We start from the raw sequence: 16406 nt of genomic DNA, 5'->3' as shown, positions 1-16406 counted from the left end.
GCATAAAAGGAACAGTCACTGTTGCCTAAGCATAAGAAAAAACACTGGTTTGTTGCTTAATATTTGGTTTTATCTGTAGCACAGGAACGTTATTTGGAGGCTGAAGGCCTTTTTTTCCTGTTTTCCTTGCTGTTGCTCCTTCAAAGAGAGAACAGTAGTAGAGCCCCATTTTTGTCTTTTTCTCCTCCACCCAATATTTTCTTCTATGAATCTAAAAATACCAGTAATGAAAAAGAAAGTTATCTACAGAAAGGTAAAATAAAGAAAAAAAAAAAACAAACTTGAAAATCACTCAGATGTACTGGAATGAAAAGTCCTTATATGTTCCATAAACAAGGTCCAAATCTGCATAAGCCATAAGGATGGGACAAGACAGAAGAGAATGTTTTAACCAAAATGTGCAACTAATAATTTTCTAAATTAAACAAAGGGTGCCTTTCCTTTGGAAGAAAGTAAGAATTAAATAAAGCCTTCAGACACAAATAGATGGATTACTTGCAACGTATGAGGATAAAACCTAAGTCTCCTGCAGAACATAAGCAGACTTTGCAACAGATTAGCCAAGAGATGAATCTCAGACAGTGCTGACAAACTGGGAAAGTAACTATCCTCTCCTTCATGAATATTTTATGTGTGACTTGTTTTCCCTGTTCAGTTCCTATTGCTGTCTGTGTGAACATGTGAAGGTAAACCAAAGAAGGATAAAAAGGAACTGCTAACGAAGTGAACATGGACACAGACTGAAACACACAGCTTCAGAAGAGCTACTGTACCACTTGCTGGTTCGAGGCAGCCTGAGCACATTACTCTTACAGAAGCAAGCCTACCAAAAAGAGAGAGGTTGTGATGAACTGAAGAAGTGTCAACAGAAAAACTGACAGGCTGTGAAGAGTTGCAGAGACAGTGAGAGCAGGCTGCAATCACAGGAGGCAGATTCTTCCAATAAAGAGATAGGAATAGCTTCTGCTGTGAGCTGAGAAGATGTGCTTACCTAGAGGCGTAGGCACTGCCAGGGCACTCGTCCAGCCGTGTATTGCTCGCAGAGAGAATTTTCTCAAGCATTGATTACTGTGAGCCTCACAGGGGCTGTGGCTGATAGATGAACTGCTATCAGGGCTTAAATCTGCTATGAAGACCTCAAGTTAGAAAAGCAAGTTATAGCAGTTAGTTTATGAATGGAATAGTCCACTGTGCGGATGAAAAGACAGACCCAGATGAGGCATGAAGAAGATGGCTTGAAATACAGGGGGAACGTAATGCAGCACTTGTTCTTACACAAGTGATTTGTTTGGATCACTGTTTGCAAAGATATCAAAGAACACCTAACAGTCGAGAAGACATTTTGTCACTGACTGTGATTAATGCCTTGTCATGACGGCCATGCACTACCATGCCCTACTTGCAAAAAGCTTCGAAGAGCATTTGTCACCCGTATAAGCCTTGAGTCACTCTTTGTAGGATGAGAACAACACTAGAGTCTCCCCATAAAGAGCATGTTGGTGCCCAGCTTTCTCAGATTACAGCAAATACTACGGCAAGGGATCATTCTGGTGTTTCTTGCCCTTCCTCCCTGTCAGCTTTGCCGCAAAGGTGTCCTTGGCTCTCCTTCAGTCTGTGCTAACACCTGCACCTTTCTAGAAAAGACCAATGCAAATCTTCTGAAGACTTTATGCTTATATAATATAAAATGTGCTGAATACATGGACTTTCTCCAAGAAAGAGAAATTACCTCACACATCAAAAACCTAGAGCTCCGGAGAACTGAATGGGAACTGAACCTTCCACATGCACAGGTCTCTCTGGTCATGGACACACATTCACAGCTGAACCAATAAGTAAAGTAATGTTTGCTACCTTCTGCTGTGGATTACTGTCCTTGCCTCAGAGGTGGGAGTGATATATGTACACATCTAAACAGCTTGTGCAGGAAGACACCTTTACACTAAGATGACAGCTTTCCAGTGGAGCCATGTGACCCGTATATGCCCTGCTCCTGACTCCAGGTAATATGGTTAGCATAACCAACACCATTTCCTAAGACAAACAGCCATAAAATGTGTGCTAATCATGCATCATCTCCTCCTCTTTTCCCCTTTTCAACACTGTAGTTGTCACCAACATGTGATGACCGCCATTATAGAACAGCCAGATTCCCTGGCAGTGTTGCGAAAAAACTATCTGCCCACCAAGCACTGCTGCCAGGATGTGGTGTCGCCTGTTAGGGAACACAAAAGTGTAACAGTACATGAAATATTGTCCATAAAATCAAGCAGTCGCAAGTCCTGATGCTGGACAGCAAAACCTGTGATCCCCCAGTGGCCCGGGATGCAGCTACCATTGTTTTCTCCCTCTGAAGACTGAGTGACTCCTGTTCTTTTGGGTAAAGTCTGAGTCCAGATTATGATTACTGTATCACGCACCTGTTACTTAGAGTTTGACACGATCTGCAGACAGTCCAAATGACTAAAAGTGTAAGTAATTAAAGACTCCAGACAGTAAGAAAGCTCATTACTCATTACACTCATTACTAGAAATTTTGCTTAAAGGAAAGTATAATAATTCATAAAAACTTTGTGCAACAATAAGCTATGCTAAATGCTAAAAATTGTAGATAACACTAAACTATGTTGAAAAGTATGTATTTTATGTAATAATAAAAGTCTAATTGTATCTAAAACCCTGGGGCCAATTCTCATTCTACCAAAGACCCCTAAAAGAACCTGGCTGTCCCTGTGGCATTAGGTGACAGAGCCACCAAGTGTTCACACGATCCCTCCTGCCAGCTCCACAAGAAAGGCAATCATCTCCAGCTAGGAGGGAAAACAGTGTGCCAGAAAAGATAACAGCTTAAACTGCTGCAGGTAGCTTCACCAAAGTGCAGCCAGCCATATCCCCACTCAGAACTGCCTGCCATCTGTTCTCCTTATGATCTTGTTCCCTTCCACACTTCAGATAATCACAGCTTCCACATTACCACTAGGAGAGGCAGGCTCTCATTTAGGGAGGATTTACATGCGACTGGCAGAGATAGGCAGTTAAATAAGAAGGACAGTCCAATGTATTCACTACATTTATGCTCAGAGACCTTAGTTCAAGTTCTTGCTTTCAAGTACAGATGTAAGCCTTTGCTGTATGCTGTGCAATTCTGGGTAAGTTCTCAGATGAATTTTCCATAAAACCTTTTGCTAGAAAGGGTTGTTCTCTTCCAGCTTATTTTTCTGTGCTAACACATTTGGCTCCAGCTGAATTTGGAATCCAAACAGCCTTAATCTAGGCCAGGTTTAAAGTGGCAGCATTGAACTCTGCAAGAACTCTGGTAGAGTGTCTCCCGTCAGAGGCATAGGTTTTGAACCTCTTTGTTCTGAGGTCAGTTGTTGCCAGTCCAGAAGCAACCTGCCTTCACAGCAGTCTGACATTCTGCACTGTTCTCTGAAAGACAATCTAGGAAAGTTTGGGAAATTTTGAGATTTCTGGTTTTTTCCCTCCTGCCAACTCTTAAAAAAACCCTTCTCCTTTATTTAGGAGAGATCTTGATCTGTGTAGTCTTAAGAGACATCTCTTCTACTTCTACCATCTCTACTTTTTTCAGCAGAAAGTGGTTTAGAAATGTAACTTTTCACTCTTCTTCAGTGTTTAGAGAATACAGAATGGAGGAAAAATATGCTTAGGGAAGGAGAATCACTACCACATTTTATGTTACATACATTGAAACAAGATACCTTACCTGCCTATAGCTTCTGCTGAATTCTAGAGGATATTTTTTCTCTTTCAGCAACACACCAGTCTAAACCTATTCCTGTTGCCCACTGAAGCAAACCTTAAAAAAACTCTTCTGTATCTGACTAGTGAATTATTTAATAGCAGTTAACATTTTACATTGGTTGCTAATTTTCTTTCTTAATGTGTATGTTCAGCATGTAAAATCACACTAATCTTTCACCAAAATTATGATTTATTTACTTTATCTTACGACTCATACAACCCAGGTCAGTAGTCCACATTTTATGTTACTTTAATTCATTTACTATATAAAAAAAGCTTAAGATTCTTCAGCTGTGAGTAAAATGCATATCAAACACATTCCAAGCCTGCAACATTTAAGATAAAGGAAATACCTCAATGTGATGTGAAACAACGGATGAATTACATGATCTCCTTACTTTCTATTCACTGAAAAACAACCCCATGAGAAATAGTGCTATACATTCAATGGATACTCACAAAGAAAAGTTAGTTTTTACCAATCCTAGAATAGCAAGCTGTCACAAAAAGCCCGACAGTATTTCTGGATCCTCAAAACAATACATTTCTCTTCAGCTCTGCAGCTTACAGCTCTGCTGGCTGCTACTGCTGCTACCCAGGAAGACAAGCTGTAAAACCGTGACGACAAGGTGACCAGAAGCGTCCTCAACTAGCATGTGGAAGAAGACTGGGGAATAAGAGATCCAGAACCTGTGTTAAGACTCAAAACATTTGCTATGGCTCTGCCTGTTGAATTTGGAATAGAGATAGGTGGAGCTGTGGGTTTTCTTACAGTGAAGCTGAATTCACATCCTCATCAGGCATCTAAACTTAATTTTTTTTTCCCCAGGAAAAATGAGCTGAATGTTGTGATTGGGATCGAACTGGTAGTGTAGAGGCACTGTGCAGTGAAGCAGAGAATGATGTACAAATTACAGCAGAGGACACAACCTCCTCTACTCACAGCTCACTTACACTCCATTATCTAGCACTACCCATTTCATACTTCTCTCTGTTTGTCTTATTAAATATCTATTGAATAAGCCATTTTTATTCATAAGATTTCCTATTTGGTTAAAAAGATAACCCTTCTGCTGTTTTTCAAACAAATGAATGGTGCTTCTACATCTACATTTATTCTGTTTTCCTTCCAGTTTCCCTTTACAAGTACTCTTCTGGAGAAAAAGAATGTTTTATTCTGCTTTGAATACAACAAATTTTGATGTATCATCTTAGTAATTTTGAAACATTTCCACAACTTATCAGAGGCTTCTGTTATTAAAGTAACCACCAGTTTTCTGTAGGAACTGTATTTTTTCAAAAAAACAATCCTCTCCTGAAAACAAGTAATGGATTCACTTCTAACATGGAATAGTGCTGAGCAGTAGAGACTGCAAAAAGCTGACAGATCAAAACCTGGTAGCAAGGTCAGCTATATAAGATGTGATAATCTTTTTATTTTAATTATATTGTAGTAACACGATGCAATAACATTCAAAGCTTCAGAATAGCACACCTTTGTTCACACTTTTTTTTTGTAATTTATGTACCAAACGTACATGCACTAAAAAGAAATACTTAAAAGCAATGTGCAGCAAATAGCCTTGATAGCCTTGTTCTTAAAAAGAACTTGTGATGGAACTCTATGCTAGGAACAAGCCAAGAAAAATTAAAGATGTGTGAATATGCCTTTCCTAGTAAAACAGCACAAGTGTATAGGTCCACCAAGGAACCTGTAGAACATCAAGATCATTTTAAGGTTCAAAATCAATGAAACGTCCAAGTTAGAGATGACTTTCTAAATAAAACGATAACCAAAAGGTGGGTTTTTAACAGTCATTTTCAACAGCAGAAAAAATAAGAACAGTTGAGAAAGAAGGTGCTAGCAGACAGTACTTACTGATCTGTAATAACTTCTTTTATTTTGTAGGATTAGTAACATTGGCTTCCCTATACAACCTTTAATATCTAACTCCTTCTGCCAGATATGATATTTTACCCAAATTTATGAGCATTTAAAATGGACTACTCATAAAGACGTATTAAGTCAAAAATTGTTGCTCCAAAAGGGCACAATGTATTTTTAAGAAATATATATTCAAAAGGATAAGAAATGTGTTCTTGAAAAATTAGAAAAACATTGCCAAAGGAACTCCAAAATGAAGCAACAACTGTAGCAAAAAACAAATGACATTTTTTGTTGTTTTTTTTTAGCCTTGGAAGGAAACATGAGGAACCCACAGTAGTAGCAAATGAGTAGTTCACCACTCAAAGTCATTTAAGGACTAGTAAGCAATTAATTACTGGGCTGAACAGAACAATATTCAACATCATAACAAATTACTGTAATGGTAAAAAAAAAAATTTTTTTTTTTTTAAAAAGTAAGATTAAATGGACAAAAAATAGGTTTGCATCTCAGATTCTCAAATAGTGCTACACTTATTATGATGTACAATAGAAATATGTATCAATAACCTTGAAAAGAAGGAGGCAGAGGTAGGTGTAAGAACAACCCTGGGCATGAATTCACACAACAGTTGTGTGCCGTGGGCAGATATCCTTGAGATCAGCCTTATAACTAGCTGAGCTGATGATGCAGCTACAGAGAATCCTTACACTTACATATAATCATAATAATGTATTCTATTTTTTGTGCCTTATGTTTCATTAGCACGAAACACATTTGTAAGTCTCTAGGTTTTACTTTTTGAATTCAAACTTTTCATTATAATAAATGTTATTTTCAGTAGCCTAACATAACAAGGCACCTATCCTGGCAGGTGTGGCAGGCCTCAGAGTGTGGTCCTGCAATACTTGCTTGGGAATTAACACCTTTGTACCTGGTCTCCAGGTATCTAAAGATAATGGCACAATATGGGCCCATTTAAAAGCTGGCAAGGCAGACAAATGAGGAGACAAGTCGTCGCCTCAGTGAGCAGTGCCAAGGAAAAAAAATCCTGGCATGTGCAAGGCAACAGAAAACAGGAGAGAGAGTGTGTGAGGCACCTGTCATGTTAGCAATTAGCAAATAAAGGACTTCGTAGAGTCTGGAATGATCTTGTAACAGAAGCTTAACAAATATAAGCATGAATTTACACACCTACCTGAATAAAGGCTGTATGTCATCAGCCTCAACAAAAAAGGAAGGTATGACTAAATAATCAAATAAACTCTAGGCTATGATAAAAAGAAGGATTCTAGGGATGGATGCCAACATTAGATATAAATTTCCTTGGAGGAAAAAGAATACTGAAGAAACAGAAGTTTATGCCATAAGAAAAAAGATTAAAATGCTAAAAAAAAATTAAAAAAGGAAAACCATGGGAGTATGTATAACGTGCATCCAGTTAGAGGTTGCTGCTTTTTCTGCTGACTCAGGCCACAGAGCCAGTGGTGAAACCACTCAGAACTGCAGCATGACCCTGCTGCTAAGCTGGTGACTGCCTAGGGATGCCTGTACTTGCACTCTAGTTGGGTTGTGAGTTGTTTTCTATTTGAGTAAGACAATTCCTTAAAGCTATGCTTATGCTATTATTATTCACCAATGCTTTCAATTACTTAATTGGTTAGTTTGAATTAATCAGCTTAATTAAGGTAAATGTAAACAAAAAAAATTATTTTGTCTCAGAACTTATATTTCTGGGCAATGATAATTCCATATCTCCATTTGTTATGAAGTTTGACCGTATACACCACTTTATCATTGTTACTCTTTATTAACTAGTGTTAAGTACAATCGTACAGAGGTTTCCAAGTACTCACAATCAAGTATTTTCTCTGATTCTACATTGTAATACTAAATTTTATTTACACATTATTTTGGAAACTCAGTGATATGAAGGAGTCTTCCTCATAGATTAAGATCACCACTAGAGGTGCTTTTAATTATTAACCTTTTACTATTTAATATGAAAACATCTGTAACACCTTCCTACTTTCTACTTTTCATGACAGAAGTTTCAAAAAGATATTCTCTAGCCATCGTTTCTTTCTTTCCAAAGATCAGGTTTTTTGTTCCCCAGGCGTTTCCACTTGCTATGCAAATTCTGTAAAATTAACTGGTCTTTTATACTTGAGCAGAAAATATTATCATCTTACAAAACATCTTCAGTATGTGTCAGTAACCATGGGCAACAGACCACAGAATCACAGAATGGGTCCGGTTAGAAGGGACCACAGTGAGTCATCTGGTCCAGCCTCCCTGCTCAAGCAGGGCTGTCCTAGAGCATGTGGCACAGGATTGTGTCCTGTCAGTTCTTGAATATCTCCAGTGAGAAAGACTCCAGAGCCTGTCTGAGCAATCTGTTCCAGGGTAGAGTCACGCACACAGTAAAGAAGTTCTTCCTCATGTTCAGGTGGAACTTCCTGTGCTTCAGTTTCTGCCTGTTGCCTCCTGTTCTATTGCTCAGCACCATGAAGAAGAGCTCCATCCTCTTGAAACCCTCCCTTCAGATATTTATAGACATTGATGAGATCCCCTTTAAGTCATCTCTGAGAGCCAGCTCCTCGGCCTGTCCTTTAAAGAGAAATACACACAATATTTCTCTTTCTCTCCCACAAATTCTCTTAGATGTTAGTTTACCTTGTTATAGTACAGGCTTATGCATCATCTCCCATCTCAAACCTGTCACTACCCATCACTACAGTGAATATTCCTCCTGGTCCATTCTTTCTATGACCCATCTCAATCACAGTTCCTGCCAAGGAGGTCTCTTAGACTTCTCTTCCTCAGCTGCCTAAAATATATGAAAGTCGCAATACCTGGGGGCTTTTATATTTGTTAGTAAGATATGAAAGCTTGCAGTGAAAGGGTATCATCCCACCACCCCATCCCACTCCCCCCTCTTTTTCTTTTCCTATTAAAGATGCAGCCATAGGAACTGGGGAGGAGAGCTAGGAATGTCACATCTTGAATAGTCAGTACAGAGTTGCAGGAAGCTCAGTAACATTAATTCTGAAGTAACAGCACACAAAGGGGGGAAAATATCTTAAGGGTCAAACTAATGGACTTAGTCTAAGCAATCTTGGTGGCACTGTTGAATGAAAACCTCTGTTTAGTAAGTAGTATGATCAAGAATAGCAAGAAGTTTGGATCAAGTAAGAACAAGTCAGTAAGTTATATGAAAAATATTCTAGGGACTTTCGATCAATTGTTGGAACAGTTCTGGAATATTCAATATTCTCTCAGATTTTCACTTTCAAAGAGGCTTCACTGCCATCCTGAAGTGTAAGAGAAGATTTTTCTTCAAAGACACTTATGCCCTCCTCTAGGGAAGATTCAAATGAGTGGACCTGGATAGCTTTGAAAACAGAACAACGTGAGGGAAACCAAGGAAAGGATAAGGGAATGAAAGAGTAAAGGGAGAAGATAAAGAACTTCTTTCTGTTTTTTAAATTTTAAAAGCCCAACAGAAATTACTCAGGGAAATTAAAGAGAGCAGATTAAAAACAGACCGAAGGAAACACTTTTTCACATCATGTGTGGTTAAAACTGCAGAAAATATAATTACCACAGGAAGAATTACAGTCAAAAACTCAGCAAGATTCTGATGGGTTTGCAGATGTATAAGGATATCAAACATATCAAGAGCAATTTAAAGCTGCTGGAAGGCACATGTATTTCTTCAGGGAAACTGTCCAAGCATTTCAAAACTGCACAGACATGTGCTAATCAGAGTGAGATACAAAGAACAAGGTCTCTGTGAGATAATGCATCTACAGGATGCCATTAAAGAAATGTCACCTCCTCCTAAATCCTTTGCATTCATTCTCTCTCCCTCCCTTTAAAGAAACAGCACAGAAAGGGACAATATCAGCCCCACTGAAAGACCATTTTGTTTAGGGTATTGTCTGAGCTGAAAAGGTGTCTGACAGCCATCTCCCCAGCATGCTGGCATTTCAGCAGCCTTCAGAGTGTCCCACGTATCTGGAAATGTATATGCACCTTGAAATTTATATACCTGGTTCTGCAATTAGCTGGATGCTTTCTAATTTTATGAGCTCAGATTGTTTTTAAAAGCAGAAAGCACCATATGCAGTATCTCTGTAATTTCCCATCTTGCTTTTTTACATGACTAAGTAGTCACAGTAATGATGCTTGTTTCTTTTTATGTTACATCATGTTAACTGTACCTGCACTGTTATGTGTCAGAGAAAAAAATCTAAAACTGTGAAGTCTTTTTCATTTAAATGAAACAATTTGTCAACAGCACAACTGAGTACAAATGATGCCAAAACAGAGGGGAGTGTTATAAGCAACTTAACAGTAGCATTACTCTGATGCTGAATTTATAGCCTTCCTAAACAATACACTCCAGTGCACTTTTTTTTCTAGGATCTCTTTTTCCCCCATATTTACTCTGTTATTTACATCCCATCCACTAAGCAGGAAGAGATTATTCCCTTCCTTTTTGCAGCTTCCTTCTATGTATTTCAACATGCTGCTCTAGCCCTTGAACTCCAAATTATATGACAGTAACGCTGACACTAGAGATTGACGTAACCCTAGCAGTCAGATGGTACTTGGTATACAAAAAAAAAAGAATTTTCTGAAGCATAAGGAATGTCACAAACCTAAGTCTGGCACCATTGGCTTGAAACTCTGAAATGCTAATAATAACGCTGGCTTAGGGTTATTATTATTGCAGCTTCTACTGAAATGCACAGTTGCTGTTATTATGGCTTCCATTGTCTCCAGTGCTAAGATCAGAAGAGTCCATGTCCTCTCTCCTTATCCTCCTTTCAGTGACAGAAACCTCTCCTTGTTATCTTTGTTCAAATCACTTCAGAATCTTCCTAACTTCTCTACTTCATATCCAGGCTTGTAGAGATAGGCTGTACGTAACAGGGGGGAGATAACATCCTCTATAGGGACTGTTTGATAGGTTACACAGCACTGGCATCACATCTTTGCCTTCAAATCATCCCATGTTCCTACACTGAGACTTATAGCATGGCATTTCACTGATAAAGAATCAATGAAAAAACTATCATGTGGTGCCATTAATCCTCACATCAGTCATCATCTTCTTAGAGACAGAATCTCTCTCACTGTCTGCCTTTGAAACTGTAAAGAATAAACTTAGGAATAAAGTAATACATCTGACATAATACAAGAATAGCAGCATTAAACTACATTTGACTCCCTAGAAACCATCTAATTCCTTTGAAAACATACAACCAGGAAAGATAAAACTAATTTCTACTACATCTTGACAAAGCTTAACAAACTTTCCCTGAATTTTCAAACCAAATGTTTTTTTCAAAGACAAGATGGGAGAAAAATGTTATTATTTAATAGTAAACTGTAAGAACAATCTTTTAAGTGTACAATGCTCTTGCCAGCTCTCTAAGAACCCAATACTAAAAGTCGAATTTACCTTTCAAGTAATGACTATTTACCATAATATTTCTTCTCCTGTTTAGTTATTTGGTTTTGAATATATGAAGATACAATCTACACAGGATCAAGAAAGAAGGTGAAAAATGTACAATGAGACAGTTGCTGCATTCCAAATGTTCGCTACAGGTAATATATCTTTGCCAGGATAAAAATATGTAAGCAGCACGAACATTAGCTAAATAGGAACAGAGGAACACTGGAAAGACTGCATATATGCAGAGGCAACAGAATTAGTTGAGATGAATAACAGGATTGTGATTAGGATATGCTGGAAGTACGTTAAGGTTTTTTGTACAGGTTGGACTAATTTTTTTTTCACTTACCAGTGATGGAATTATGAAATACTGTTGGCCATATATTTTGCTGATTACACAATGTATTATCTCTGATTGAAAAATACATAATTTTTTGCATCTCAGAAGAATGAAGTGACCACTTTTTAACGTATAGCGGAAGGAACAGAGTAAGAAACATACACTAAAGGGATGGCTGAAGCAACACAGAAATTTCCCATGGATATGTACCAACTGACCATTCAAAGAAACTCTCTGACAGCTTTAAACAACCTTTAGCAATTTTCTTTTCATTACGGTGTAACAACACACCATCTCAGCCACCATTACCCATCCCCTCACCAGCTTGTCTTGGCTCTGCACACTTCCCATGTGCTCAGCAGAAGCCAGCTGATTGGCAATGGGGCAAGGCAAAATATATCTCAAGTTTTCCGCACTTTCACAAGATTATAATCTTGTGAATGACGTGCCAGCTTGCAACCACCTTTGAAAACTGCCCTGTTCCATCTCCTTACTCTCAAATATAAGGCTTCAGCAACCTCTTTGTTATCAGAACTTCCATAATATCTTCTAAACAGGTGAATACATGAAACTTCTACCTAGGCGAGTCCTGGTATTTCATTCTACTGTCTTCACAGTACAAGACACACAGGAGAGATGACAGTCTCCGTTTTACCAGTGAAGCAACAGTTTTACCCCACTATGTGTGCAGCAAGGACATAGCTGTATAATTAAAAATCCACAGTCCACACCCTTAGTCTCAGTAAATTCCCTATTCATGCAAAATTGCAAGAAATTCCAGTTTCCTCACTGGAATTGGAGATGCACTGGTGGGGGATCCACACTTTGAATGCCAGAATGCTCTTCCGTCAAGGGTCACGCACCCAAGGAAACCTTTCAGCATGTATCACAGTTATACTGGAAACTTGTTTTTCATCACACTTTCGTTGGAATATCTTTTTTCCCCCCTTTAATTTACCATTGACATAACAGAAAATTTCTGTAATGTAAAATGGTAATTGGTAAAAACTGTCATTTTATTCCACCTTTCCTTTTCCAATTTTATATTTATGAATGGTAGTTCCAATTTCATTATCTTCTTGCTCTCTGAACCCTACCAGCGTTGAAGTAATTTTTGCTGTTTCACATTTAGCCCCACGTAAAATTGTAGTGTCAATTTATGGGGATGGCTCCAGTCCCTGTGTCATAAACAGGATCTCTACAAGAGGACAAGCCTAATGTGACACTGTTACAATGAAATAAAGCTCCAGGACTAGGAGAACTAAATTTTCAAACAAATAATAACTTTTTTTTCTGACCGAGTTTGAAAAGGTTAATAAAATTACCTTGTCAGCTGGAATTCAGCTCCAAGACTACCCAGTATACCATCACTTAGAGCTACTGCCATCCATTCAGGCTTCTTCACTTTACCAGCAGTGACCTCAAGTCAATTTTTAGAAGCAGTTAAGAAGAGATTCCCTTAAAAATGTTGTGAATTGCAGAGTTTTTATTTCAAAATATAGTCAAGAATTCACGAAGTTTCAACAAAATTGGCTCAAAGCACATGTCAATTAAAATAGATTTACATCTAGCATATAATGCTGCACTTCTAAATCCTGACTAGTTTAATACTTAACACATTATGTGGACTTGTTGGATCAGATTATTTGGTGAAAGTGCAGAGGCAACTTGACTTTCAGACATTACCGAATTTATCCTTACCTGTTAAGAGATTTCACTCCTTTTCCAGGTACCTTGGAAGCAGGTATTTTCTGTGGTTCTCTTATAGTCTCCCACCCTGTGAGGAAGACGTTACCAGAAGTGGCTAAGGAATTTTAACCTCAAGAAATTTATAAGGATTTTCCAGTGACTAATCTGGTCTTCACTTCTGCTGTGCTCACTCTGCACTCTTTCGTTAACCATTAACCACGTGCAGCACTGTGTTCGTCAGCTTTATCAGCCGTTCTTTCTCAACAAGCGAAAACCAGGAAACCCGTGAGCTCATTCAGCGGCATTTCACATGCAGTGGGACGGTAGGAACATGGGACTTTTCACTTACTCACAGAGCCTCAAGTGTAAAATCCAACGATGCGAGGGACAGAGCGAGCCAAGACCGCCGGCAGATCCCGCCTCTGCCGGTTCGTGGCCGGGCAGTTTCGCTGACGAGAATGTCCACACAGCGAAGGTGTCTCACGGGTCCCACTGAGGAAGCGAGCGGGACAATTTGGGACACCCCAGAGCCAGGTCTTCTGGGGCAGCGGCTGCCAGACTGCCGGGAGGGGAAACCCTCTCGTTCACAAACCGGAGACATGTTCCCCTTGGCGGGGCAGGGGAAGGGAAGGGACGGGCACCCCACTGCCAGCCATGCGCCAGCGCTGCCATGTGCGGCAATCGCCCCGCCGGGAGCAACCTGCCTACACTTAGAGCCGTTTTACAGCAGTTTCACAAGAGACAAGGCCCAGGGTGCCGCCACAAAACAAAGGAAACCAAACCGAGGAAAAGCCCCAGAGCCGCACGTTTAAGGCCGGTCCGTGCGGGGCGCCCTCTGATGTGCGCTGCTGGGAGGCTGTTCGGCAGCGGGATGCCCAGACGCGCTCCAGGACAGGATGCAGCCGGGCTGGGCACCAGCATTTGATCTCATCAATGCGTATAAATATCTCAAAGGGGGGTGCCAAGAGGATGGCGCCACTCTTTTTGGTGGTGCCCAGTGACAGGATGAGAAACAGTGGCCATAAATTAAAACACAAGAAGTTCCACTTCAACATGAGGAGGAGCTTCTTTATGTTGAGGGTGGCAGAGCTCTGGAACAGGCTGCCCAGGGAGGTTGTGGAGTCTCCCTCTCTGGAGACGTTCAAAACCCACCTGGGCACGTTCCTGTGTAACTTGCTCTAGGTGACTCTGCTTTGGCAGGGGCGTTGGACTAGATGATCTCCAGAGCCAGCACTAACAATTCTGTGATTCTGTGATTGGCTCTTCCCATTCTCTCCCTGCTTGGGCAGCAGTGGGTGGCTGGGTAGAGCCTCATCATCTACTCATGTGCCTCCCAGATCTGGCCCACCCATCCCAGCACAGCGCTGTCCCTCCAGCTGCACCACAGCTTTCAGTGAGAGAAATTACCAGGCTTCAGCAGGTGCACACCCATTTCTGCTTCTCAGCTCCCACCCAGTGGCAGGAAAAGCTGCATTTTATCCAGGAGAAGCTTCACAACACGTTCCTGTGCACTGCTGAACAAGAATGCCCAGAAATACCCATTTATGCGCAACTTTTAGGATGCCTGTTCCAGACTTAACTGGAGTAGTACCTATTCCCAGTTTTGAGCTCATTTTAGAATATAGGGCTTAGTCCCTGTCATTTATCACCCTGTTTTGGGGCTGAATGAAGCCAGACACTACTCTTGAACAACTTCAGGGCTCGGACAGACTTGGCTGTGCTGTAGTAGCCCCCACACACCCAGCAAACGATCCCAGTGGCAGGCTGGAGAGGGGGATGGCACGCAGGGACAGCTGTTGCATCCCATCCTTGGATGGTAGGAAGCATATTCGATACTGACATGGCTGTTTCTCCAAGGGCAGCCTTAACCTTAATTCAGTCAACAGGAGCCTCCAGTTGATTATAGAGCAAGTTTTCTTGGTCTTCCTCAACTATTAGTGCTACCTTCAGTTGCTTCTGTATGAGCCAAGCCCTCATGTGGGTGCATGCACTGGATCAGATCAAAAATCTCTCTCCCCCCTGTCTAAGACTTAGTAGTGGACATGTAGGGAAGATCTACGTATATATGGGCTGTTAAGTAATGATTCTTCCCCTAAAGACTGCTCTTGGCACTTTTTGGCATGTGACCAATGGTCTTCCAGAGTGAAAGATGGTATTTTTGTAGTTAACATCCATCAACTGAGTTTTCTCTATCATGTTTAAAGCTGTTTGTGAACCTATGGAAACTTTTCCCACATGCTACATTCTGTGGTGGAGAATACTAGAGATTACATGAGCAATCTGTGATGAAATATTTCTGGTTTTCCTGAACTGGACCTCTGCATACTTCAGGTGACTCTGAGCTATGTATTGAAAATTTTTTTAATTAAATGTTTTGTATTCTGCTCAGCTGCCTATGTTTATCTATGTCTATTATACTACCCTCACTCTTTGCTTTCTAGTTGACTGAACTGTCTTATTATATTTGATTGTTCCTCTGACCCTTATGTCTGCTCTTCCATTTCTACTGCATCCTAAATCTTTCTTTCTGCTCCTGTCATAGGAGTTCTTGCTCTCTTATACTTTCAAGGACAGCATCTTCTAGGATTTTGTTAGTGAAGGTATGCATACAAGCAAGAGGATGCAATTCCTTTCTAGGCACACGCTCTTCTCTGAAACACTGTTTTCTAGAGCAGGTCAAATGCTTGTTCCAGCAATTGATAGTAAATATTTTGAGGTAAACTTCATAAGCCTTCAATGACTTTCATCCTTGTTTAGCCAGCTGTCTTCACAAACCATGTTTTCAGTCTTTAGTGAAAAAAAAACACACCCACCAATTCTATACTTATCAAATTGCATTCTTCCATCACTAGATCTGTTGTGGAGTTATTTTTCAAGAAGCTCTAATCCTCAGAGCTTGCCTTGTTTCTATATTTGTTTTTGCCTTTGGACCTGATTTGAAGAGTACTACGGCAACCTGAAAACTTGGAGTTGCTAAGTCACACAGAGCACATTAATATCATATCAATATATTCAGCAGCAGAGACTAATGAGGGAAGTCTGAGGGAAGCGGAGAGGAACTGACCCTAAGGGACTGGTGAGCAGCACTTGGGCATCACAGCACTGTCTTCACCATGTTCCTAGTCACACCCTAACCATCACTTGGACAATACTGCCATTCCACTTCTTTCCCAGCTGAGCTGAGCTGAGCTGAGCCTCAGAGCCCATAAACCCAGGCTGCACTTTGGCTTGGAGCTGGCAGCTGTTTGTAATTTCACCT

General features: G+C 40.2%; 1 protein-coding gene across 1 annotated transcript in view; it reads right to left on the bottom strand.

Moving 5' to 3' along the window:
* DDC (dopa decarboxylase) overlaps positions 1–13219 on the bottom strand; it is a 72429-nt gene extending 59210 nt beyond the window's left edge. Inside the window, exon 1 of the mRNA XM_027743624.2 lies at positions 13160–13219. The gene's annotated coding sequence lies outside the window, so the exon portion shown is untranslated. The remainder of the gene's footprint in view (positions 1–13159) is intronic.
* Between the last annotated feature and the right edge of the window lie 3187 nt (positions 13220–16406).

This window comes from Pipra filicauda, unplaced genomic scaffold (assembly GCF_003945595.2).
Source record: "Pipra filicauda isolate LSUMZ 115617 unplaced genomic scaffold, ASM394559v2 scaffold130_size2058158_pilon, whole genome shotgun sequence".
Classification (NCBI taxonomy): Eukaryota; Metazoa; Chordata; class Aves; order Passeriformes; family Pipridae; genus Pipra; species Pipra filicauda.
Note: the sequence above shows the minus strand (reverse complement) of the source record. Positions and strands in the feature narration are given on the sequence as shown.